This window comes from Oncorhynchus masou, chromosome 30, assembly GCF_036934945.1.
Source record: "Oncorhynchus masou masou isolate Uvic2021 chromosome 30, UVic_Omas_1.1, whole genome shotgun sequence".
Lineage (NCBI taxonomy): Eukaryota > Metazoa > Chordata > Actinopteri > Salmoniformes > Salmonidae > Oncorhynchus > Oncorhynchus masou.
The window spans coordinates 30,730,844-30,757,235 of record NC_088241.1 but is presented as its reverse complement, the minus strand read 5'-3'; the positions used below and the strand labels follow the sequence as shown (position 1 = coordinate 30,757,235).

The 26,392-nt window shown below is 43.6% G+C and overlaps 1 non-coding gene and 1 pseudogene across 1 annotated transcript; one reads left to right on the top strand and one right to left on the bottom strand.

The window, feature by feature from the left end:
* Positions 1-703: 703 nt before the first annotated feature.
* On the top strand, positions 704-26,392 carry LOC135521631 (serine incorporator 1-like; annotated as a pseudogene).
* Positions 22,074-22,149, bottom strand: trnaa-ugc (transfer RNA alanine (anticodon UGC)). The gene has a single exon. It is a non-coding gene; the product is annotated as a tRNA-Ala (tRNA).

Here is a 26,392-nt window from a genome sequence, read left to right as displayed (position 1 = left end):
CTCGCTTTGCTTATGATACAGAGCTCATTCTTGAGGCAGCTAATGAAGCACACATGAAGGATGGAACACTACTCAACAATCTGCCTGTGAAATCAGACATCCTGGAAAAACTGTCTGAAAGGAACTTCCAGTTTACAGCCTATACCTTCAAGTCTACCAATTTGTCAGGTTGCAGAAGCTTTGCTAAAAAAGTACCCATGTCTTACAACTGTTGCTCTTGAGTCCACCTGTATGCAGAAGCTGGATGAATTTACACCAAAACTATTGGACTTGTTTAAGTCAAAAGGAGGTGTTGTCAAGGTGGACATGCAGAAAATCCTTGAAGTTCTGTACTGGATTTGCACAGTAACACCTTCACAATAGTATATAGGTTATACTGTGTATTTATTTTTCAGTATTAAATGCAAATATTTGTATAACATCACATTACAGTGCAACACCATCCAGGAAAGACGAGACAGTGTGATCCGTGGCTTAATCATATACCCGGGTGAGAGGGTTAAGGACCTTATCACAGAATACAAGGTAAAGGTTTTTATTTTTGTATACTTATTTATCTATACATGAGGTATCTTCCTTTCTTTTCCTCTCTCTCCTCTCAAGTTGCACAGTTAATCTAGTAGCCTAGTTTATTATTTCTAAACATTTTCACTCTGTCAGTTCTGACGACACCACGATCTGAGAGGACCTCGTTCAGCATGTGATGAAAGTGTTCACTGTGAAGGATCTGCACCAGAATATAGAGCATGGGATCTGCATCGAAGGAGCAGAGGTCCCGGCTGGTATTCCCAGTGTTACAGAGTCATGTACGTTGCTTATGGGACTCATCTATGGCTCATCTATACCCCAAAGAACTGAAATATACCCTTGAGGTGTTCTAAAAAGTATTATTCTAACTTGATGACCTCAGGACCTCCCCACAGGTCCAAGCTCTAAAGATGAAGTTACTTGTTTTCAGAGATAGCTAGTTGCTAGGTGGTATAGGAGCTACAGATTACATGATGCTCTTTGTCAGGTGAAGTCATAAGAGACATTGTCAATTCCTGTTTAAAAACAGCTTTGCTCTAAAACTTACTCCATATGCACAAGTGAATATTTGAGATGATTTGTCAGGTTTATTTTATTTAACCAGGCAAGTCAGTTAAGAACAAATTCTTATTTTCAATGATGGCCTGGGAACAGTGGGTTAACTGCCTGTTCAGGGGCAGAACAACAGATTTGTACCTTGTCAGCTCGGGGGTTTGAACTCGCAACTTTCCAGTCCAACACTCTAACCACTAGGCTACCCTGCCACCCCGCAGGTGCAAGCTATCTGGATGTAACTTTACCTAGAAGCAAGGTGGAGTTATAACCAGAATGCTTATACCTATAAGGGCACAAGGCGAGACCCAGATGTAGATGGTTAGAGTCCAAGATGTTTATTAACAATCCAAAAGGGGTAGGCAAAAGAATGGTCATGGACAGGCAAAAGGTCTGTCAAAATAATATGTCCATATGGTCTTCACTAGCACATATGGAGTCAGGTTTAAGGGACAATTTGGCATATATTTTGTAACAACATCTGCAATGTTTGTTTTGAAAACCCATTTTTTGATGAATCTAAATCAGTTTAAATGAGGTTGTGTTTTGTGTAAAGTCTATTAGGACAAATCATTAATTTACGTTTCTGTTAAAATATTGCTTTGTTGTTAAGGGGCACACAGACCACCAGAAAATTATTGCCAAACTTTACAAGATGTGAGGGCAAAGTGCTAATCCAAAACTATCACCTAAACTTTATGCAGTTGTGAAGATCTAAAATTATTTGTAGTCAGGTGCAAGCTATCTGGATTTAACTTTGCCTAAGGAGGCAAGGTGTAGAATGCATACAGATGACAAAATACGATTGCCTAAGGAGTAGGGTTTATGGAGAAATTTGAGATTGAACTTTGAAGAAATTATAAAATGATGTGGAAGTCTGAAGTTGAACACTGTTGTTTCTTTTTGCATATTCCCTTGTATAGAAATAATAATTAGTTGTAAATTATTCCAAGTACAGTGGGGAGAACAAGTATTTGATGCACTGCCAATTTTGCAGGTTTCCCTACGTACAAAGCATGTAGAAGTCTGTAATTTTTATCATAGGTACACTTCTACTGTGAGAGACAGAATCTAAAAAATAAAAAAAATCCAGAAAATCACATAGTATGATTTTTAAGTAATTAATTTGCATTTTATTGCATGACATAGGTATTAGATCACCTACCAACCACATTTACATTACATTTAAGTCATTTAGCAGACGCTCTTATCCAGAGCGACTTACAAATTGGTGAATTCACCTTCTGACATCCAGTGGAACAGCCACTTTACAATAGTGCATCTAAATCATTTAAGGGGGGGGGTGAGAAGGATTACTTTATCCTATCCTAGGTATTCCTTGAAGAGGTGGGGTTTCAGGTGTCTCCGGAAGGTGGTGATTGACTCCGCTGTCCTGGCGTCGTGAGGGAGTTTGTTCCACCATTGGGGGGCCAGAGCAGCGAAAAGTTTTGACTGGGCTGAGCGGGAACTGTACTTCCTCAGTGGTAGGGAGGCGAGCAGGCCAGAGGTGGATGAACGCAGTGCCCTTGTTTGGGTGTAGGGCCTGATCAGAGCCTGGAGGTACTGCGTTGCCGTTCCCCTCACAGCTCCGTAGGCAAGCACCATGGTCTTGTAGCGGATGCGAGCTTCAACTGGAAGCCAGTGGAGAGAGCGGAGGAGCGGGCTGCGGCGTTCTGGATGAGTTGTAGGGGTTTAATGGCACAGGCAGGGAGCCCAGCCAACAGCGAGTTGCAGTAATCCAGACGGGAGATGACAAGTGCCTGGATTAGGACCTGCGCCGCTTCCTGTGTGAGGCAGGGTCGTACTCTGCGGATGTTGTAGAGCATGAACCTACAGGAACGGGCCACCGCCATGATGTTAGTTGAGAACGACAGGGTGTTGTCCAGAATCACGCCAAGGTTCTTAGCGCTCTGGGTGGAGGACACAATGGAGTTGTCAACCGTGATGGCGAGATCATGGAACGGGCAGTCCTTCCCCGGGAGGAAGAGCAGCTCCGTCTTGCCGAGGTTCAGCTTGAGGTGGTGATCCGTCATCCACACTGATATGTCTGCCAGACATGCAGAGATGCGATTCGCCACCTGGTCATCAGAAGGGGGAAAGGAGAAGATTAATTGTGTGTCGTCTGCATAGCAATGATAGGAGAGACCATGTGAGGTTATGACAGAGCCAAGTGACTTGGTGTATAGCGAGAATATGAGAGGGCCTAGAACAGAGCCCTGGGGGACACCAGTGGTGAGAGCGCGTGGCGAGGAGACAGATTCTCGCCACGCCACCTGGTAGGAGCGACCTGTCAGGTAGGACGCAATCCAAGCGTGGGCCGCGCCGGAGATGCCCAACTCGGAGAGGGTGGAGAGGAGGATCTGATGGTTCACAGTATCGAAGGCAGCCGATAGGTCTAGAAGGATGAGAGCAGAGGAGAGAGAGTTAGCTTTAGCAGTGCGGAGCGCCTCCGTGATACAGAGAAGAGCAGTCTCAGTTGAATGACTAGTCTTGAAACCTGACTGATTTGGATCAAGAAGGTCATTCTGAGAGAGATAGCGGGAGAGCTGGCCAAGGACGGCACGTTCAAGAGTTTTGGAGAGAAAAGAAAGAAGGGATACTGGTCTGTAGTTGTTGACATCGGAGGGGTCGAGTGTAGGTTTTTTCAGAAGGGGTGCAACTCTCGCTCTCTTGAAGACGGAAGGGACGTAGCCAGCGGTCAGGGATGAGTTGATGAGCGAGGTGAGGTAAGGGAGAAGGTCTCCGGAAATGGTCTGGAGAAGAGAAAAGGGGATAGGGTCAAGCGGGCAGGTTGTTGGGCGGCCGGCCATCACAAGAAGCGAGATTTCATCTGGAGAGAGAGGGGAGAAAGAGGTCAGAGCACAGGGTAGGGCAGTGTGAGCAGAACCAGCGGTGTCGTTTGACTTAGCAAACGAGGATCGGATGTCGTCGACCTTCTTTTCAAAATGGTTGACGAAGTCATCTGCAGAGAGGGAGGAGGGGGGGGAGGGGGATTCAGGAGGGAGGAGAAGGTGGCAAAGAGCTTCCTAGGGTTAGAGGCAGATGCTTGGAATTTAGAGTGGTAGAAAGTGGCTTTAGCAGCAGAGACAGAGGAGGAAAATGTAGAGAGGAGGGAGTGAAAGGATGCCAGGTCCGCAGGGAGGCGAGTTTTCCTCCATTTCCGCTCGGCTGCCCGGAGCACTGTTCTGTGAGCTCGCAATGAGTCGTCGAGCCACGGAGCGGGAGGGGAGGACCGAGCCGGCCTGGAGGATAGGGGACATAGAGAGTCAAAGGATGTAGAAAGGGAAGAGAGGAGGGTTGAGGAGGCAGAATCAGGAGATAGGTTGGAGAAGGTTTGAGCAGAGGGAAGAGATGATAGGATGGAAGAGGAGAGAGTAGCGGGGGAGAGAGAGCGAAGGTTGGGACGGCGCGATACCATCCGAGTAGGGGCAGTGTGGGAAGTGTTGGATGAGAGCGAGAGGGAAAAGGATACAAGGTAGTGGTCGGAGACTTGGAGGGGAGTTGCAATGAGGTTAGTGGAAGAACAGCATCTAGTAAAGATGAGGTCGAGCGTATTGCCTGCCTTGTGAGTAGGGGGAAGGTGAGAGGGTGAGGTCAAAGAGGAGAGGAGTGGAAAGAAGGAGGCAGAGAGGAATGAGTCAAAGGTAGACGTGGGGAGGTTAAAGTCGCCCAGGACTGTGAGAGGTGAGCCGTCCTCAGGAAAGGAGCTTATCAAGGCATCAAGCTCATTGATGAACTCTCCGAGGGAACCTGGAGGGCGATAAATGATAAGGATGTTAAGCTTGAAAGGGCTGGTAACTGTGACAGCATGGAATTCAAAGGAGGCGATAGACAGATGGGTAAGGGGAGAAAGAGAGAATGACCACTTGGGAGAGATGAGGATCCCGGTGCCACCACCCCGCTGACCAGAAGCTCTCGGGGTGTGCGAGAACACGTGGGCGGACGAAGAGAGAGCAGTGGGAGTAGCAGTGTTATCTGTGGTGATCCATGTTTCCGTCAGTGCCAGGAAGTCGAGGGACTGGAGGGAGGCATAGGCTGAGATGAACTCTGCCTTGTTGGCCGCAGATCGGCAGTTCCAGAGGCTACCGGAGCCCTGGAACTCCACGTGGGTCGTGCGCGCTGGGACCACCAGATTAGGGTGGCCGCGGCCACGCGGTGTGGAGCGTTTGTATGGTCTGTGCAGAGAGGAGAGAACAGGGATAGATAGACACATAGTTGACAGGCTACAGAAGAGGCTACGCTAATGCAAAGAAGATTGGAATGACAAGTGGACTACACGTCTCGAATGTTCAGAAAGTTAAGCTTACGTAGCAAGAATCTTATTGACTAAAATGATTGAAATGATACAGTACTGCTGGAGTAGGCTAGCTGGCAGTGGCTGCGTTGTTGACACTACACTAATCAAGTCGTTCCGTCGAGTGTAATAGTTTCTACAGTGCTGCTATTCGGGGGCTAGCTGGCTAGCTAGCAGTGTTGATTACGTTACGTTAAAAGAACGACAATAGCTGGCTAGCTAACCTAGAAAATCGCTCTAGACTACACAATTGTCTTAGATACAAAGACGGCTATGTAGCTAGCTAGCTACGATCAAGCAAATCAAACCGTTGTACTGTAATGAAGTGAAATGAAAATGTGATACTACCTGTGGAGCGAAGCGGAATGTTGACCGGATTGTTGAAGTTAATTCGGTAGACGTTGGCTAGCTGTTGGCTAGCTAGCTAGCAGTATCTCTTACGTTAAGGACGACAAATAGCTGGCTAGCTAACCTCGGTAAATTAAGATAATCACTCTAAGTCTACACACTCTAAACTACACAATTATCTTGGATACGAAGACAGCAAAGACAACTATGTAGCTAGCTAACACTACACTAATCGAGTCGTTCAGTTGAGTGTAATAGTTTCTACAGTGCTAGTAGACGGTAGACGTAGCTAGCTGCTGGGCAGATAGCAGTGTAGACTACGTTAGGACGACGAAATACGATAATTACGCAATTATCTTTGATACAAAGACGGCTATGTAGCTAGCTAAGAAGAAATTGCTAAGATTAGACAAATCAAACCGTTGTACTATAATGAAATGTAATGGAAATGTAATGAAAAGTTATACTACCTGCGGACCGAAGTGTAGATGCGACCGCTCGCTCCAACCCGGAACCGGAAAATCAGTAAGAATCCTGGCTCTCACAGACCTGTTAGTTTTTCTTTAAGAACCCCTCCTGTTCTCCACTCATTACCTGTATTAACTGCACCTGTTTGAACTTGTGACCTGTATAAAAGACACCTGTCCACACACTCAATCAAACAGATTCCAACCTCTCCAGAATGGCCAAGACCAGAGCGCTGTGTAAGGACATCAGGAATAAAATTGTAGACCTGCACAAGGCTGGGATGGGCTACAGGACAATAGGCAAGCAGCTTGGTGAGAAGGCAACAACTGTTGGAGCAATTATTAGAAAATGGAAGAAGTTCAAGATGATGGTCTAACACCCTCGGTCTGGGGCTCCATGCAAGATCTCACCTCGTGGGGCATCAATGATCACGAGGAAGGTGAGGGATCAGCCCAGAACTACACGGCAGGACCTGGTCAATGACCTGAAGAGAGCTGGGACCACAGTCTCAAAGAAAACCATTAGTAACACACTACTCAGTCATGGATTAAAATCCTGCAGTGCACGCAAGGTCCCCCTGCTCAAGCCAGCGCATGTCCAGGCCCATCTGAAGTTTGCCAATGACCATCTGGATGATCCAGAGGAGGAATTGGAGAAGGTTATGTGGTCTGATGAGACAAAAATAGAGCTTTTTGGTCTAAACTCCACTCGCCGTATTTGGAGGAAGAAGAAGGATGAGTACAACCCCAAGAACACCATCCCAACCGTGAAGATTGGAGGTGGAAACATCATTCTTTGGGGATGCTTTCCTGCAAAGGGGACAGGACGACTACATCGCATTTAGGGGAGGATAGATGGGGCCATGTATTGCGAGTTCTTGGCCAACAACCTCCTTCCCTCAGTAAGAGCATTGACGATGGATCGTGGCTGGGTCTTCCAGCATGATAATGACCCGAAACATACAGCCAGGGCAACTAAGGAGTGGTTCCGTAAGAAGCATCTCCAGACCTGAACCCAATAGAACATCTTTGGAGGGAGCTGATAGTCCGTATTGCCCAGTGACAGCCCCGAAACCTGAAGGATCTGGAGAAGGTCTGTAGTGGGCTAAAATCCCTGCTGCAGTGTGTGCAAACCTGATCAAGAACTACAAGAAATGTATGATCTCTGTAATTGCAAACAAAGGTTTCTGCACCAAATATTAAGTTATGCTTTTCTGATGTATCAAATACTTATGTTATGCAATAAAATGCAAATGAATTACTTAAAAATGATACAATGTGATTTTCTGGATTTTTGTTTTAGATTCCGTCTCTCACAGTTGAAGTGTACCTATGATAAAAAATTACAGACCTCTACATGCTTTGTAAATAGGAAACCCTTTTGAAGTACAGCTTTGAAGTATATTTGTGAGTATAAATTTGAGTTGTAGGAACCCAATTTACATACATTTTATTAACCTCAGTACCATAAGTAATTGAGCAAAAAATATTTGTAGATAAAACAGAATATCAATTACACGATACTAAGTAAATTCAGCAAATTAAATGTACAATATTAGTTCTGTAACTGATTACATTAAGTATGTCAAACTTCTAACATTAGTCCTAGGACTGTCATAGAAAATCGGATCAAATACAACGCATTACAGAACTTGTGAAGTCAATTCGGCTTTTTAATACAAGAGTATAGCAAGCCGGGATGGTCCGCGGAACACACACCGCTTTCCAGGGCCCTGGCTCCAGTATTTATCCACATATTGCATACGAGCTCATCCCACATGCAAATTAAGTTACATTCCAATCCGTGCATCCCGCTTGTTCAGCTCAATAACGCCCATACCTGCTTTCCGTCAGATTATAATGATGACAAGACCCTTGCTTTTTTCCTGCACTTAGCTAAAAGCATTCTTTTGTTTGTCTATTATCTAAGATCAGCAGACTATGTGTCTCCTCAGTTTCTAGCGTGTCCAACTATACTAAAAATACTATACATTCCTCTATTTTACAACCCTATGCTTTGGCTCAGCACTTAGCTAAAAGCATTCTTTTGTTTGTGTTATCTAGGGTCAGCAGACGATGTGTCTCCTCAGTTTCTAGCGTCTCTACGTCCTAAAAATATGCGAACTATGTCTATTGGTCATCAGTTAGTCATTTGACTGACCCCCTCCTTTGTATATCACTCTGGCCTTGGTATGTCCAGCTATTCTGTCACCTTATGCATTTGTCTGTGTTATATTTGCTCCCACAGGACTTGAAGGATTTAAGCAGGTCAAACAAACAAAAAATTGTGATAAAATACATTTGAATGAAAGTACTTTTTGAGATCCAGTTAGTTGTTTGCAATTCAACCATTTCAGTTTGTAATACACTAAAAGCGAAGTTTATTATATTTAAAAGATCCTCTTTCTTGGATTACTTAAAAAGCTGATGCAAATAGTTACCGACATTTATTTAGGGGGCACAATATTTTTTACACTGTGAGCTTATACAACTTGTTTTTGAGTAATAAAAACATAATATATGGATTATTTTGACTATAACAAACACTCAGATGAAACATATTGTGATATTTATCATAAACTACTTTGTGTCAAAGTTTAAAAAGGACTCCTTTCTACTCACCAGTGTCATGATCAAAGATATGATCAAGAGCGTCACATACAGTATATCATTTGGTCATTGTGCTGCCACAGAATGAATTGTGAGCAAGGGCTCAAAAAAGCTTTATAACAGTTGAATTCGTAACTTTACATACACTTATGTTGGAGTCATTAAAACTCATTTTTCAACCATTCCATTCAAGCTTCTGATAGGCTAATTGACATAATTTGAGTCAATTGGAGGTGTACCTGTGGATGTATTTCAAGTCCTATCTTCAAACTCAGCGCCTCTTTGCTTGACATCATTGGAAAATCAGAAGAAATCAGCCAAGACCCCAGGAAAAAATGGTAGACCTCCAAAAGTCTGGTTCTTCCTTGGGAGCCATTTCCAAACACCTGAAGGTATCACGTTTATCTGTACAAACAATAGTATACAAGTATAAACACCACGGGACCACGCAGCTGTCATACCGCTCTGTCTCCTAGAGATGAATGTAATTTCCGTGCGAAAAGTGCAAATCAATCCCAGAACAACAGCAAAGGACCTTGTGAAGATGCTGGAGGAAACAGGTACAAAAGTTTCTATATCCACAGTAAAACAAGTCCTATAACGACATAACCTGAGAGGCTGCTCAGCAAGGAAGAAGCCAAAACCGCTCCAAAACCGCCATTAAAAAGTCAGACTACGGTTTCAACTACACATGGGTACAAAGATCGTACTTTTTGGAGAAATGTCCTCTGGTCTGATGAAACAGAAAATGGAACTGTTTGGCCATAATAACAATCATTATGTTTGGAGGAAAAAGGGGAGACTTGCAAGCTGAAGAACACCATTCCAACCGTGAGGCACGGGGTGGCAGCATCATGTTGTGGGGGTGCTCTGCTGCAGGAGGGACTGGTGCACTTGACAAAATAAATGACATCACGAGGAAGGAAAATGATGTCGAAAAATTGAAGGAACATCTCAAGACATCAGTCAGGAATTTAAAGCTTGGTCGCAAATGGCTCTTCCACATTGACAATGACCCCAAGCATACTTCCAAAATTGTGGCAAAATGGCTGAAGGACAACAAAGTCAAGGTATTGGAGTGGCCATCACAAAGCCCTGAGCCCTGAAAATTTGTGGGCAGAACTGAAAAAGGGTGTGTGAATAAGGAGGCCGACAAACCTGACTCAGTTACACCAGTTCTGTCAGAAGGAATGGGCCAAAGTTCACCCAACTTAATGTGGGAAGCTTGTGGAAGGCTACCCAAAATGTATGACCCAAGTTAAACAATTTGAAAGGCCCTCTCTGGGGTAGGTGGGACACTTGCGTCTCACATGGCCAATAGCCAGGGAAAATGCAGAGCGCCAAATCCAAACACATTTCTATAAAAATCTAACTTTCATTAAATTACACATGCAAGATAGCAAATTAAAGCTTCACTCGTTGTGAATCCAGCCAACATGTCAGACTTCAAAAAGGCTTTTCGGAGAAAGCACAAGATGCTATTATCTGATGATAGCACAACAGTAAACAATGAGAGTAGCATTTTTCAACTCTGCAGGCGGGACATAAAACGCAGAAATAAAATATAAATCACGCCTTACCTTTGATGAGCTTCTTTTGTTGGCACTCCTATATATCCCATAAACATCACAAATGGTCCTTTTGTTCGATTAATTCCATCAATATATATCCAAAATGTACATTTATTTGGCGCGTTTGATCCAAAAAAACACAGCTTCCAACTTATGCAACGTCGCTACAAAATATCTCAAAAGTTACCTGTAATCTTTGCCAAAACATTTCAAACTACTTTTGTAATACAACTTTAGCTATTTCTAAACATATATAATCACTCAAATTGAAGACGGGATGATCTGTGTTCAATACAGGAGCAAAACAATCTGACTACTACTTTTCTGGTTACGCCCCTCTATCAAAAGGTACACAAGAAGTGACGTTCGTTCTGAGCTATGGTACATCTTCATTACACAATGGAAAAACCTCAACCAATTTCTACAAACTAGTGACATACAGTGGAAGCATTAGGAACTGTAGGAAAGTTGACTGGAATTCTGGACTCCCCATGAAAATTTATTGAAAAGAAAAGTGACTTAAAAAAAACAGTCTGAATGGTTTGTCTTCGGGGTTTTGCCTGCTAAATAGGTTCTGTTATACTCCCAGACGTGTTATACTCACAGACAGAGTGTTTTCTATCCAATACTAATAATAAGATGCATATATTAGGATCTGGAACAGAGTAGGAGGCAGTTCAGTTTGGGCACGCTATTCATCCAAAAGTGAAAATGCTGCCCCCTACCCCAAACAGGTTAAAGGCAATGCTATCAAATTCTAATTGAGTGTATGTAAACTTCTGACCCACTGGGAATGTGATGAAAGAAATAAAAGCTGAAATAAATCACTCTCTACAATTATTCTGACATTTCACATTCTTAAAATAAAGTGGTGATCCTAACTGACCTAAGACAGGGAATTTGTACCAGGATTATATGTCAGGAATTGTGAATAACTGACTTTAAATGTATTTGGCTAAGGTGTATGTAAACTTCCGACTTCAACTGTATTTTGCAAATGGACAAAACATAGACCTTATGGATGAACGCAATAAAGTAAGACAAATGTATGTTTATACGGTTATTACATATGTATAATTGACAACAACAAAAAATCGATAAACAGTCCTGAAAATACTTTTTTAGATGGGATTGTATTTTTATTTTTTTCAATTTTCAAAATTTGACCCTTGGATCTTGACTTTGTGACCATTTGCCATATGAAAATCTACGGTGAAGCGCGTTCGCCATCTTTGGATTTTAGGGTATGACACTTGGCATTTGTTATGATCCACTTGCCATAAGGTTTGAATGAACTGCCCTCCATTTGAGTGGTAATTTGCAATTGTGTATATGGTTCGCTCAATGGCAATAAATTGCCATTAATTTTTGTCCATCTCATGGGGGCCTTCCCTTACTTTCCAGCTTCATGCAAGTCAACAATTCTTAATCTTAGGTCTTATGAGATCTCTTTTGTTCAAGGCATGGTTCACATCAGGCAATGCTTCTTGTGAATAGCAAATTCAAATTTTGTGAGTGTTTATTGTAGGGCAAGTCAGCTCTATCTCCAATCTCGTCTCATTGATTGGACTCCAGGTTAGCTGACTCCTGACTCCAATTAGATTTTGGAGAAGTTATTAGCCTAGGGGTTCATATACTTTTTCCAACCTACACTGTGAATGATTAAATGATGTATTCAATATAGACAAGAAAAACACAATGATTAAAGCCTCCATTTGTGACCCGATTCAGCAAACAAGGCGTATGTCGCAAATTGATCAAAATGCGTTTTTGGGCAGAAATGCCTTCTCGAACATGTGAACTTTCATGTGACTTAATATCAAACTTGTATGCCATTTGTAAATACTAATACAATTGTTAAATTACAAGCCTAGTTGGTTTAGCCACAGAAAAAGGGAGCAACTTGATTGGCTGAGGTAATGAGTGGGCTGGACATGTCGAGAGAAGAGTTTTGATTGGTCTACCATATAGCACACGTCTGTCTATTGGAGCAGGTAGGTATGTTTAGGTAATAGTGTCGAACGCAGCTTTTATTTATTTTTTATTGCGTGGTAAAACTGTATAAACCTAATGTCAAGTTAAAGTATACTGTTAGTTAGCTAACGTTATGTGTGTGCTCTCCACTTTCTGGAGGATCGAGTTTTGAAATCAGTGGAATTTGGGTATGATAGCTAAGGAAATGGAGAAAACACCAGTCTGGACTACATCATCAAACTAAGGGCAACCATGCATGGCATCAGACAGGAGACATGTCCAACCATGCTGTATACTGGTAAGATTATCAGATATTACACATTTCTAATTTTGACAAAAAGTTGTTTAATTTCAAGTGTACTGTTAGATACCTAACGTTAGTTGGCTGGTCTCCAGCTAATATTATGTGCATGATCTAATTCTTCGTATCTCAGACACATTTGCTTGACTAGTTAAAGTCCTAGAACCTTGTTGGTTAGCTACCTGCAGATTCATGGGTAGGCTTGCTAACTAACGTTACGTCATGCATTGAGATTCAATGTTTACACATCCATTCAAATGCTTGGGATCACTTAGAAATGTCCTTGTTTTTGAAAGAAAAGCTATTTTTTGTCTATTAAAATAACATCAAATTGATCAGAAATTTAGTGTTCGACATTGTTAATGTTAATTAGTATTGTAGCTGGAAACGGCAGATTTTTTCATGGAATATCTAGTTAGGCGTACAGAGGCCCATTATCAGCAACCATCACTCCTGTGTTCCAATGGCACATTGTGTTAGCTAATCCAAGTTTATCATTTTAAAAATAGATCATTAGAAAACGCTTTTGCAATTATGTTATACACAGCTGAAAACTGTTGTTCTGATTAAAGAAGCAATAAAACTGGCCTTCTTTAGACTAGTTGAGTATCTGGAGCATCAGCATTTGTGGGTTCGATTACAGGCTCAAAATGGCCAGAAACGAAGAACTTTCTTCCGAAACTCGTCAGTCTATTCTTGTTCTCAAAAATGAAGGCTATTCCATGCGAGAAATTGCCAAGAAACTAAGAATGTACAATTGAGAGGAATATGTTAGTTAATGTAGAGACAAACGTCTGTGCATATTTTGTGTCATGAAGTTAATTTACAAAAATAGCTATTTAGCAAGTTATCTGACTAGCTAATATTAGCCAGCTACCTAGTGTTAGGAGAATTCATTTGTAATTTGTGTTGTTTAATGTTTTAGGGACTCCTGAGAACCATCAAACCAGGCTGTCATCTTGTGAAACAGTGGCAGTAAAGAATCCTGCTACCTAAAGCATTTACTGCAAAATGAATGTACAATTGTGTAAGATTGCCTTGCAATAGAGCTAAAGTAAGCTAGCTAGCTAACTATTTACTTGCTTATTGTGCAGTGGAGGATAAAATCGCTGTATGTCTATGGATGTGTACAGTAGCGTGCCGTGGTTCTGGGGCCTGGGCCTTCAGTGAAGTCCTACACAGTCCCACCCAAATTAATCCACCTCTTATTACCATCATTATGATGCCATGGCTCTAGACACTATACATTTAGACAGAAACGCAGTATAACCAGGCATTGCGTCACCTTGAAATTGACATTTTTATTCAGAGAATTGCAGGGGAAGAATACAATACCTTTTCATTGTGCAGCTTCGTTGCCCTACGCACTTGTTCGTTGAGCTGTAGATCCACTCCGGTGTTCCCCAAAGTTTTCAAAAGCACCATTGTTTGTAAGTAAGTGCCCAGCCATACTTTAGTGTCTCGTTGCTGCCTTGGTTAGACAACTCAGGTTTGCAAAGCCAGTATGGCTCCAAACACCAAATCGATCACTTGCAAATAATAGGCATTCCCAGCAGTACAGTTTGCAGTGCTTCTCGGAGCCTGTCTTTGTAGCGTCGGCTTTGTAGCATCGGCGTCTACCTCTCCTGACAATGTCTAACTTTTCTTGAAAAGTTTGTCTTGAGAATGGCGTTATAATTAAATCCTCGACCAAATCGATATCTTCTCCTTCTGCCATTGTGGGTTGAAAAAACAGTTTAGTAGTACGCAAATTAATTTGTTGATCAATTTCAGTTTCCTAGTTGGTAATCCAATCAAAAGACGTGCAGGCACTACGCCTGCTAGCTGGCTCCTGTGTAACACTGGAGCCAGCCAGCAGGCGTGCAATAGCCAACTCTAAAGCTGATTGGTTGACACTAAATTTTAATTTCCATTCACTTTAAGCTACAAGCGCCCGCACTGTTGATTCTGAAGGCCTGAGGGCAGATTTTAGACCCCTGGCAACACATGATGGCTGAATATGATTGGATAAAATATCTAACATAAAGACCAGCCCTCCAAATCTCAACCTGGGGCTGGAAGCAGTGCAACCAAGAGGAACGCTATGAAATGAAGAGTGTAACTCTTACTCTGGGGAATAATTTAATACATATTTGTGGGAAAATATATTTAAAAAAAAATTATATTCTGATGATGTTTAGGCCAGCAGAGAAGGCCTTGCTGGCCCTGACGGCCCACCACTGGATGTTTAGCTAGCTACAGTATGTAGCCGATCTGTGTATGGACCCTAAAACGTTAGGTTCCAAACGAATATTTATACCAATCTATGAACCTCAGCTATCAGAGTTGTTTTATCAACTTCAAGTCTGAATGGCATTAATGAAGCCAATGGATAGAGTAGAATATAATAACTTTATTGTGCCAATGATGCAATTCCTGTGTACACATTGTAGCCTGTACATTGAATATATTCACTGATCATGTGAATATATTCCTTGGCAAATAAAGGTGCAGTTCTGGTATGAATCTCTGAGACATTATTTTTCAGTCATATCAAACTCCATTATTTGAATGATGCAGTGTCTGCATGTACGTATTACAATTATACACTTCTACAGTGTTTACCATTCCTGCTCCTGGGACATTAATGATTACACATTGCAATAGTAACTATGCAATAGACAAGAAACATTATTAATTTGTAATTCATATATACAGAAAAAAACTATGCATATCTTAAAACTATATCAAGTAACTCCCTTCATGTGCATTAATCTGAGGACACGTCAACAAAACAAAGGAGATGGTCGTGGACTTCAGGAAACAGCAGAGGGAGCCCCCCCCCTATCCACATCGACGAGAAAGTAGTGGAGAAGTTGGAAAGTTTTAAGTTCCTCAGCATACGCATCACGGACAACCTGAAATTGTCCACCCATGCAGACAACGTGGTGAAGAAGGCATAACAGCGCCTCTTCAACATTTACATTTACATTTAAGTCATTTAGCAGACGCTCTTATCCAGAGCGACTTACAAATTGGTGAATTCACCTTCTGACATCAGTGGAACAGCCACTTTACAATAGTGCAACTAAATCATTTAAGGGGGGGGGTGAGAAGGATTGCTTTATCCTATCCTAGGTATTCCTTGAAGAGGTGGGGTTTCAGGTGTCTCCGGAAGGTGGTGATTGACTCCGCTGTCCTGGCGTCGTGAGGGAGTTTGTTCCACCATTGGGGGGCCAGAGCAGCAAACAGTTTTGACTGGGCTGAGCGGGAACTGTACTTCCTCAGTGGTAGGGAGGCGAGCAGGCCAGAGGTGGATGAACGCAGTGCCCTTGTTTGGGTGTAGGGCCTGATCAGAGCCTGGAGGTACTGCGGTGCCGTTCCCCTCACAGCTCCGTAGGCAAGCACCATGGTCTTGTAGCGGATGCGAGCTTCAACTGGAAGCCTGTGGAGAGAGCGGAGGAGCGGGGTGACGTGAGAGAACTTGGGAAGGTTGAACACCAGACGGGCTGCGGCGTTCTGGATGAGTTGTAGGGGTTTAATGGCACAGGCAGGGAGCCCAGCCAACAGCGAGTTGCAGTAATCCAGACGGGAGATGACAAGTGCCTGGATTAGGACCTGCGCCGCTTCCTGTGTGAGGCAGGGGCGTACTCTGCGGATGTTGTTGAGCATGAACCTACAGGAACGGGCCACCGCCTTGATGTTAGTTGAGAACGACAGGGTGTTGTCCAGGATCACGCCAAGGTTCTTAGCGCTCTGGGAGGAGGAAACAATGGAGTTGTCAACCGTGATGGCGAGATCATGGAACGGGCAGTCCTTCCCCGGAAGGAAGAGCAGCTCCGTCTTGCCGAGGTTCAGCTTGAGGTGGTGATCCGTCATCCACACTGATATGTCTGCCAGACATGCAGAGATGCGATTCGCCACCTGGTCATCAGAAGGGGGAAAGGAGAAGATTAATTGTGTGTCGTCTGCATAGCAATGATAGGAGAGACCATGTGAGGTTATGACAGAGCCAAGTGACTTGGTGTATAGCGAGAATAGGAGAGGGCCTAGAACAGAGCCCTGGGGGACACCAGTGGTGAGAGCGCGTGGCGAGGAGACAGATTCTCGCCACGCCACCTGGTAGGAGCGACCTGTCAGCTAGGACGCAATCCAAGCGTGGGCCGCACCGGAGATGCCCAACTCGGAGAGGGTGGAGAGGAGGATCTGATGGTTCACAGTGTCGAAGGCAGCCGATAGGTCTAGAAGGATGAGAGCAGAGGAGAGAGAGTTAGCTTTAGCAGTGCGGAGCGCCTCCGTGATACAGAGAAGAGCAGTCTCAGTAGAATGACTAGTCTTGAAACCTGACTGATTTGGATCAAGAAGGTCATTCTGAGAGAGATAGCGGGAGAGCTGGCCAAGGACGGCACGTTCAAGAGTTTTGGAGAGAAAAGAAAGAAGGGATACTGGTCTGTAGTTGTTGACATCGGAGGGATCGAGTGTAGGTTTTTTCAGAAGGGGTGCAACTCTCGCTCTCTTGAAGACGGAAGGAACGTAGCCAGCGGTCAGGGATGAGTTGATGAGCGAGGTGAGGTAAGGGAGAAGGTCTCCGGAAATGTTCTGGAGAAGAGAGGAGGGGATAGGGTCAAGCGGGCAGGTTGTTGGGCGGCTGGCCGTCACAAGAAGCGAGATTTCATCTGGAGAGAGAGGGGAGAAAGAGGTCAGAGCACAGGGTAGGGCAGTGTGAGCAGAACCAGCGGTGTCGTTTGACTTAGCAAACGAGGATCGGATGTCGTCGACCTTCTTTTCAAAATGGTTGACGAAGTCATCTGCAGAGAGGGAGGAGGGGGGGGGGAGGGGGAGGAGGATTCAGAAGGGAGGAGAAGGTGGCAAAGAGCTTCCTAGGGTTAGAGGCAGATGCTTGGAATTTAGAGTGGAAGAAAGTGGCTTTAGCAGCAGAGACAGAGGAGGAAAATGTAGAGAGGAGGGAGTGAAAGGATGCCAGGTCCGCAGGGAGGCGAGTTTTCCTCCATTTCCGCTCGGCTGCCCGGAGCACTGTTCTGTGAGCTCGCAATGAGTCGTCGAGCCACGGAGCGGGAGGGGAGGACCGAGCCGGCCTGGAGGATAGGGGACATAGAGAGTCAAAGGATGCAGAAAGGGAAGAGAGGAGGGTTGAGGAGGCAGAATCAGGAGATAGGTTGGAGAAGGTATGAGCAGAGGGAAGAGATGATAGGATGGAAGAGGAGAGAGTAGCGGGGGAGAGAGAGCGAAGGTTGGGACGGCGCGATACCATCCGAGTAGGGGCAGTGTGGGAAGTGTTGGATGAGAGCGAGAGGGAAAAGGATACAAGGTAGTGGTCGGAGACTTGGAGGGGAGTTGCAATGAGGTTAGTGGAAGAACAGCATCTAGTAAAGATGAGGTCGAGCGTATTGCCTGCCTTGTGAGTAGGGGGAAGGTGAGAGGGTGAGGTCAAAAGAGGAGAGGAGTGGAAAGAAGGAGGCAGAGAGGAATGAGTCAAAGGTAGACGTGGGGAGGTTAAAGTCGCCCAGGACTGTGAGAGGTGAGCCGTCCTCAGGAAAGGAGCTTATCAAGGCATCAAGCTCATTGATGAACTCTCCGAGGGAACCTGGAGGGCGATAAATGATAAGGATGTTAAGCTTGAAAGGGCTGGTAACTGTGACAGCATGGAATTCAAAGGAGGCGATAGACAGATGGGTAAGGGGGAGAGAGAGAATGACCACTTGGGAGAGATGAGGATCCCGGTGCCACCACCCCGCTGACCAGAAGCTCTCGGGGTGTGCGAGAACACGTGGGCGGACGAAGAGAGAGCAGTAGGAGTAGCAGTGTTGTCTGTGGTGATCCATGTTTCCGTCAGTGCCAAGAAGTCGAGGGACTGGAGGGAGGCATAGGCTGAGATGAACTCTGCCTTGTTGGCCGCAGATCGGCAGTTCCAGAGGCTACCGGAGACCTGGAACTCCACGTGGGTCGTGCGCGCTGGGACCACCAGATTAGGGTGGCCGCGGCCACGCGGTGTGGAGCGTTTGTATGGTCTGTGCAGAGAGGAGAGAACAGGGATAGATAGACACATAGTTGACAGGCTACAGAAGAGGCTACGCTAATGCAAAGGAGATTGGAATGACAAGTGGACTACACTTATCGAATGTTCAGAACGTTAAGCTTACGTAGCAAGAATCTTATTGACTAAAATGATTGAAATGATACAGTACTGCTGGAGTAGGCTAGCTGGCAGTGGCTACGTTGTTGACACTACACTAATCAAGTCGTTCCGTCGAGTGTAATAGTTTCTACAGTGCTGCTATTCGGGGGCTAGCTGGCTAGCTAGCAGTGTTGATTACGTAACGTTACGTTAAAAGAACGACAATAGCTTGCTAGCTAACCTAGAAAATCGCTCCAGACTACACAATTGTCTTAGATACAAAGACGGCTATGTAACTAGCTAGCTACGATCAAACAAATCAAACCGTTGGACTGTAATGAAGTGAAATGAAAATGTGATACTACCTGTGGAGCGAGGCGGAATGTTGACCGGGTTGTTGAAGTTCAATTCGGAAGACGTTGGCTAGCTGTTGGCTAGCTAGCTAGCAGTGACTCCTACGTTAAGGACGACAAATAGTTGGCTAGCTAACCTCGGTAAATTAAGATAATCACTCTAAGTCTACACACTCTAAACTACACAATTACCTTGGATACGAAGACAGCAAAGACAACTATGTAGCTAGCTAACACTACACTAATCGAGTCGTTGAGTGTAATAGTTTCTACAGTGCTAGTGGACGTTAGCTAGCTGCTGTGCTAGTGGACGTTAGCTAGCTGCTGGGCAGAAAGCAGTGTAGACTACGTTAGGACGACGAAATACGATAATTACGCAATTATCTTTGATACAAAGACGGCTATGTAGCTAGCTAAGAAGAAATTGCTAAGATTAGACAAATCAAACCGTTGTACTATAATGAAATGTAATGAAAAGTTATACTACCTGCGGACCGAAGTGTAGATGCGACCGCTCGCTCCAACCCGGAACCGGAAACACCCACAACCTCAGGAGGCTGAAGAAATTTGGCTTGTCACCGAAAACACTCAAACTTTTACAGATGCACAATCAAGAGCATCCTGTCGGGCTGTATCACTGCCTGGTACGGCAACTGATCCGTCCACAACCATAAGGCTCACCAGACGGTAGTGAGGTCTGCACGACGCATTACCGGGTGAAAACTACCTGCCCTCCAGCACACCTACACCACCCGATGTCACAGGAAGGCCAAAAAGATCATCAAGGACAACAACCATCCGAGCCACTGCATGTTCACCTCACTTTCATCCAGAAGGAGAGGTCAGTACAGGTGCATCAAAGCTGGGACAGGGAGACTGAAAAACAACTTCTATCTCAAGGCCATCAGACTGTCAAACAGTCATAACTAACATTGAGTTAGTGAGTTAGATCTAAAGTTAAATCTAGATTTGGCTTCCTATTTCGCAACAAAGTATCCTTCACTCATGCTGCCAAACATACCCTCGTAAAACTGACCATCTTTCCGATTCACGACTTTGGCGATGTCATTTACAAAATAGCGTTCAACACCCTAAACAACAAATTGGATGCAGTCTATCACAGTGCCATCCGTTTTGTCACCAAAGCCCCATATACTACCCATCACTGCGACCTGTACTCTCTCGTTGGCTGGCCCTCGCTTCATACTCGTCGCCAAACCTACTGGCTCCAGGTCATCTACAAGACCCTGCTAGGTAAAGTCCCGCCTTATCTCTGGTCACCATAGCTGCACCCACCCGTAGCACGCGTTCCAGCAGTTATATCTCACTTTTCACCCGGGGCGGAAGGGTAGCCTAGTGGTTAGAGCGTTGGACTAGAAACCGAAAGGTTGCAAGTTCAAATCCCCGAGCTGACAATGTACAAATCTGTCATTCTGCTCCTGAACAGGCAGTTAACCCACTGTTCCTAGGCCATCATTGGAAATAAGAATTTGTTCTTAACTGACTTGCCTAGTAAAATATTAAAAACCCCAAAGCCATTTCCTCCCTTGGCCGCCTCACCTTCCAGTTCTCTGCTGCCAATAACAGGAACGAACTACAAAAATCTCTGAAACTGGAAACACTTATCTCCCTCACTAACTTTAAGCACTAGCTATCAGAGCAGCTCACAGATCACTGCACCTGTACATAGCCCATCTATAAATAGCCCAAACAACTACCTCTTCCGCTACTGTATTTATTTATTCATTTAGCTCCTGTCACGGTTTTCTATAGGTGAATGAGAGTCGGACCAAAATGGGGAGTGGCTATTGAGATTCATGTTTAATGAAAAAACACAAACACTACAAAACAATGAACGTAACAAAAACCGAAACAGCCTAATACTGGTGCAAACTAGTACACGACAGACATAAGGACAGGAAAAGGAACAAAAGGACAATCACCCACGAAACACTCAAAGAATATGGCTGCCTAAATATGGTTCCCAATCAGAGACAACGATAAACACCTGCCTCGGATTGAGAACCACTTCAGACAGCCATAGATTCACCTAGAACACCCCACTAAGCTACCATCCCAATACATGTGAAAAAAACCCAAGACAAAACACACCACATACAAAAACCCATGCCACACCCTGGCCTGACCAAATAGATAAAGAAAACACAAAATACTAAGACCAGGGCGTGACATCTAGTGTCAAATATACCATTCCAGTGTTTTAATTGCTATATTGTATTTACTTTGCCACCATGGCCTATTTATTGCCTTTACCTCTCTTATCTCACCTCATTTGCTCACATTGTATATAGATTTATTTTTCTACTGTATTGTAGAACATGTTAGAAAACATCCATATGTTTGTTTTACTCCATGTATAACTCTGTGTTGTAATATGTTTCGAACTGCTTTGCTTTATCTTGGCCAGGTCACAGTTGTAAATGAGAACTTGTTGTCAACTTGCCTACCTGGTTAAATAAAGGTGAAATTAAAAAATAAAATAAAAAATCAATTGAGTGGCTGCTGCCAAAATACTGACTCAAATCTCTAGCCACTTTAATAATAAAAAATTGGATGTCATAAATGTATCTCTAGTCACTTTAATCAATACCACTTTATATAATGTTTACATACCCTACATTACTCACCTCATATGTATATACCGTACGCTATACCATCTACTGCATCTTGCCTATGCCGCACGGCCATCGGTCATCCATATATTTATTTATATGTACATATTCTTATTCATTCCTTTACACTTGTGTGTGTATAATGCAGTTGTTGTGAAATTGTTAGATTATGTTAGATATTACTACATGGTCGGAACTAGAAGCACAAGCATTTCGTTAACCTCGCATTAATAATATAATAATAATAATATAATATATCCCATTTAGCAGACGCTTTTGTCCAAAGCGACTTACAAGTCGGCTGGGGCCACTACTTTTGCATATGGGTGGCCCCAGTGGGAATCGAACCCACGACGCTTGGCGTTGCAAGCGCCATGCTCTACCGACTGAGCCACACAGGACCCTTTAACATCTGCTAACCGTGTGTATGTGAAAATAAAAGAGAGCCGCACACTCTAGGAGCTCAGATGCAAAAATGTAATTACCAACGTTTCGACAGCCAAGCTGTCTTCATCAGGGTATAATCACAAACACTGCGGGATGACTCATTTATATAGTGTCAAAAGACACAGGTGTCTGTAATCATGGCCAAGAGTGGCCTAATATCATTGGTTAATAATCAAATATTAAAATGTCATACAAAGAACAGCATACAAACAACAAATGGATAGCATACGATCATAGATTAAGTTGACTACACAAGCTTACAAACAATTACAATGGCAAAGTCACAATAATCACAAGAATGGCTTCAGATATAACCATGTGTATGTGACCAATGAAATTCGATTTGATTTGATACAGACATGCTACTGTATGCACAAAAATGCACAAAAAAGCCCTGTTTTTTCACGATAACCTCTCTATGGTATATGGGACGCTAGTGTCCCATCTGGCAAACATCCAGTGAGATTGCAGAGCGCCAAATTCAAATACAGAAATGCTCATTATAAAAATTCAGAAATCAAAACATATTTTAGATTAACATCAAAGCATACATTAATGCATACCTAGCCCAGAACATACCTAGCCCAGAACATAGCCAAGTTGACAAATTATTACAAAGATTAACCAGCCAAGCAGAAGCGTTACACAAGTCAGAAATAGAGATAAAATGAATCCCTTACCTTTGATGATCTTCATATGGTTGCACTCAGAAGACATTAATTTACTCAATAAATGTTCCTTTTGTTCCAGAAAGTCTCTTTATATCCAAAAACCTCCATTTTGTTTGCGCGTTAGGCCAAACGCAGTCAAAACAGGCAGAGAAAAGAAATCTAAATTGTATCCGTAAAGTTCATAGAAACATGTCAAACGTGTTTATTTTCAATCCCCAGGTTGTTTTTAGCCTAAATGATCTATAATATTTCAAGCGGACAATAAAATGGTCAATATAAAAGGTAAACAAGAAAGGCACTCTCTCGGGATTGCGCATGAAAAAGCTTGGTGACACGTCTGGTCTCTGGGTCCACTCATTCAGACTGGTCTAACTCCCTCATTTATCAGACAAGCCTGAAACAATTTCTAAAGACTGTTGACATCTAGTGGAAGGCATAGGAACTGCAATTTGAGTCCTAAGTCAATGGATACTGTAATGGCATTGAATAGAATACTACAAAACCAACAAAAAAACGACTTCCTGAATGGATTTTTCTCAGGTTTTCGCCTTCCAAATCAGTTCTGTTATACTCACAGACACTATTTTAACAGTGTTGGAAACTTTAGAGTGTTTTCTCTCCATCCATGCATATCATATCGTCTGGGCCCGAGTAGCAGGCCATTTAATTTGGGCATGCTTTTCATCCAAAATTCTAAATGCTGCCCCCTACCCTAGAGAAGTTAACTTAGTGTATGTAAACATCTGACCCACTGGAATTGTGATACAATGAAGTATAAGTGAAATAATCTTTCTGTAAACAATCGTAGGAAAAGTTACTTTGTCATGCACAAAGTATATGTCCTAACTGACTTGCTAAAACTAACTATAGTTTTGGCAAGAAATTTGTGGAGTGGTTGAAAAACAAGTTTTAATGACTCCATCATACAGTAAGTGTATGTAAATGTCCGACTTCAACTGTGGTACCTTAATTCTGCTCAAAAAGTTTTACTACCATGACTGTGTTTATTCTTCTAGCAGGGTTCTTCAATCCAGCTCCTGGTGTGCATACATTTGTTCCAGCCATATACTAATATCTGATTTAATTAGCCAATCGACCAACCCTTGATACGTTGAATGTGGTGTTAGTAGTAATGGACAGGAACAAAAACCTGCACACCTTGTGGCTCACTAGGACCAGGATTGAAGATCACTGTTCTAAAGAAAACATAGAACGAGAATATGCATCTGAAGAGTATGGGGGTGTTTGTCATACATGACTGTTTTTGCCGACCCTCTCCATGTTGCCCCTCTCTCCCTCAGGTCTGTTGTCGTTCACCTTCCTCCACTACACACTGGCCTTCACCTCTGTGGTGCTGTTCTACATCTACTACACCCAGCCTAAAGACTGCACTGAGCACAAGGTCTTCATCAGCCTCAACCTCATCTTCAGTGTCATCATCTCCATCGTCTCCATCCTGCCCAAAGTACAGGTATTGTTGCGGTTTCATTGCCCACCTCAAATTAAGGAACAGTTTTAGCAATTATATCAGTAATTATTGATACAATGTTTGGTAAGGGAATGCTTTTATTAGTCAGTTTTTGTTGATAACGGTGTTGACAATTGTGTACATTGCATGATGATGAATTTGTTCCACTGCATACATGTGTTTACCAGTACCTATGTTTTTGTGTCACATGAAGACCAGGCCCAGCCTGGTCTGCTCCAGGCCTCTCATCTCCCTCTACACCATGTATGTCACCTGGTCCGCCTTGACCAACAACCCAAGTGAGTCTCAGCCTCGTTCCCATTCCAGTTTCTACAGAGTTGTTGTCATTGTATATAGTTGTTTTTACTTTCTCCCTCCAGTTTATGTTTAAATTTGCTTTCCAACCCACTGCAGCACTGAGTGTTGCCTACTGGTGATTTTGGCAGACTTTGGTAGTTCACTCACCTTCCCCAACTCGTTTCATTTACTAGGTCCTGGGGTTGTTTTCTTGTTAAGTCACATAGTCAGGAAAAACTCCTGGTCCGACTTATGGCCCATGCTTGTACTTGTGCTTGTAGTGGGTCAGTGGAAAAGCTCAGACATGTGTTGGAGTGTGTCTACCACAGTCTGCACGCAATTGTTGTAATTAATAGACACTTGGCATATCTGTTGTGATAACAGGTTTAGAGTCTGTTGCCTTCCTCAAGACTGCAGGTCTCTTTACGTGTTTTTTTCCTTCCCCATAACTATCCTACATTCTATGGCTGATTTGCTGTGTCTGTCTCTCTCAGACCGTAAGTGCCTGCTAAGTCTGGTGTCAAATGTCAGCTCCAGCGAGCCCACACCCACCAGTGCCCCAGCACAGGTGCAGTGGTGGGATGCCCAGAGCATTGTGGGTTTGGTCATCTTCCTCTTCTGTACTCTCTATGCCAGGTAGCTAGCTACTCCAAATTGGATCCATATCATGGCTGATTATTTAATTGTCTGTTATGCTATGGTCTTGATAGATCTCCCATGCTGACCCCTGGTCTCTCTTTTTGTATCTCTTTTTCTCTCCCCACCTCTCTCTCCCCTTCTCTCTTCTTTCTCCCTTTCTTTATGTCTGTCTCGTTCACATTTTCCTTTCTCTTTCCTGCCCTCCCACACCTTTTTAGCTTTGCTTTACCTTGGGGTGCTTTTAGTCATTCAGTTTCTATTGTTATTCTTTTGTTTTTTTATCCTCATGTTTGTTGTGTAGTAAATATTTAAGCTTTTATTTTCTTATTTGTTTCCTGTGAAGCACATTGTGTTGCATTCCATGTCTGAAATGTGCTGTATAAATAAATCTGGATTTGATTTGACTCTCTCCCCCCTGGGTGTTGCTGGACATACGTTCGTCCAACAACACTCAGGTTAACAAGCTGATGCAGACCGGGGGCGGGCGTTACGGAGGAGAGGGCGAGATAGGGGAGGACAATGTGCGACGGGCTGTGAATAATGAGGGTGAGGGGGTCACCTACAGCTACTCCTTATTCCACTTACACTTCTGCCTGGCCTCCCTCTACATCATGATGGCACTCACCAACTGGTACCAGTAAGTACAGCAACAGCTGACCATCAGAGCTACAGCTCTATAGAAATGTTAGAACATTTTACAATATTTCTAGGTGTCCTATTAGTTATGTTATGTATGTATCCCTTGTCAGTTTGAAAGCCATGGGATCAGGAGGGATATTTCTTTGGGTGAATCACAACAGCCTTTGTGTGAAAGCTATGCGAAAACAAATCCCTGATAGGCAGCATTAATCCACCATATTGCTCTGACCTCTTCTGTGTTTTCAGATCAGCCTAAAATAAGGGGATGAGACAAGGATAGAAAGCCTCTATAATGATACACTCTTTAAACTGAAACCTTCTCCCTTCATTCCTCAGGCCAGACATCACCAGCCAGGCCATGCAGAGCTGTATGCCAGCTGTGTGGGTGAAGATCAGCTCCAGTTGGCTGGGCCTGGGCCTGGGCCTCTACCTCTACCTCTACCCTGCTCACTCCTCTCATGTTTCCCGACCGAGACTTCAGCTGA